Source organism: Octodon degus, unplaced genomic scaffold (genome assembly GCF_000260255.1).
Source record: "Octodon degus isolate 3935 unplaced genomic scaffold, OctDeg1.0 scaffold00093, whole genome shotgun sequence".
In the NCBI taxonomy this organism is placed as follows: Eukaryota; Metazoa; Chordata; class Mammalia; order Rodentia; family Octodontidae; genus Octodon; species Octodon degus.
In genome coordinates, this window is record NW_004524669.1 from 8,902,398 (window position 1) to 8,903,484 (window position 1,087).

The following is a 1,087-nucleotide window of genomic DNA, read 5'->3' on the forward strand; positions in this document are numbered from 1 at the left end:
TCCCCCAGCACCACATGCCAGCCACCCCGCCCCCTGGTGGGCTGAGCTGGCCACACACATACACACACAAATAAATAAATAAAATTAAAAAAAAAAAAAAGAAAAGAAAAGAACTGAAGCTCAAGTTTCAGGAGCATGTCATTCAAGCACCAAAGCTGGTAGAGGCAATCAAAAGACCAAGACCAGATGAACCAATGACGAGTTTGGAATTAAGAATATCTGCCTCTCTAATAAAACAAGCACTTGATAAACTGTCAGGGAATGAAGAAGATGCAGACAGTGATGAAATTAAGATTGGGACCTCATGCAAAAATGGAGGATGTTCAAAGACATATCAGAGTCTACAGAGTCTAGAATAAGTCTATATATATCATTCTGGAGTACCTAGTTTCCATGAGGGGATGAAATATTAGAGTTGTTACAGAAGAAAAACCTCTGACTTTAACACATTCTTAGCCCCAGAAGGCTGTACCACAGGGAAGTACATGTGGACTAAGAAGGATGCTGAGAAAAAAATTTGTTCCCTGTAAACATGACAGGCATCAGCCTAGGGGTGAAGTCACCATTTCCATGTATGCTAAAATTCACTTCCAGATCTTAGTTGAGTAAAACCAAACAGTACTTCATTAAATATGCGCATTGTATTTGAAGGCGAGAAAGAATTTCATCAAAATATGAAATTATGGAGTGTGATCAATGTAAAGCGAAGTCACATAACTATGACTGCAACAAAGATTGAGATTTCCATGAGAAAAGCTGAGCCTATGCAGTAGGCAAGCCTTGAACTGCCTGCAACCACAAAACAGGAAAAATGAAAAGAAGATTCTACAGATTGAGTGCAAGAAGAAAAATAGTTGCCTATTTTAGAAATCTCAATGATGTGTGGTGAAGTTGTAGCTTGCTGCTTTAATCTTCTATTGTTGCTGTCTTACTTGTGAATCTGGCATTTCAGGGTCACCATTAAATTTTTAAAAACCAAAGTCAAGTCATCTTTTCGTCTTCTGTTTTCCCCATGGGAGCTGTAAGATGGACTCTTCCTTCCTCGCCGTTAGAACCATATTTGTGTCCTGTACTTGAAGAAGCTGGA

The 1,087-nt window shown here is 39.1% G+C and overlaps 1 pseudogene; it reads left to right on the forward strand.

Annotated features, from left to right (window-relative positions):
* LOC101578015 overlaps positions 1-815 on the forward strand; it is a 3,587-nt pseudogene extending 2,772 nt beyond the window's left edge.
* The last annotated feature ends 272 nt before the right edge of the window (positions 816-1,087 follow it).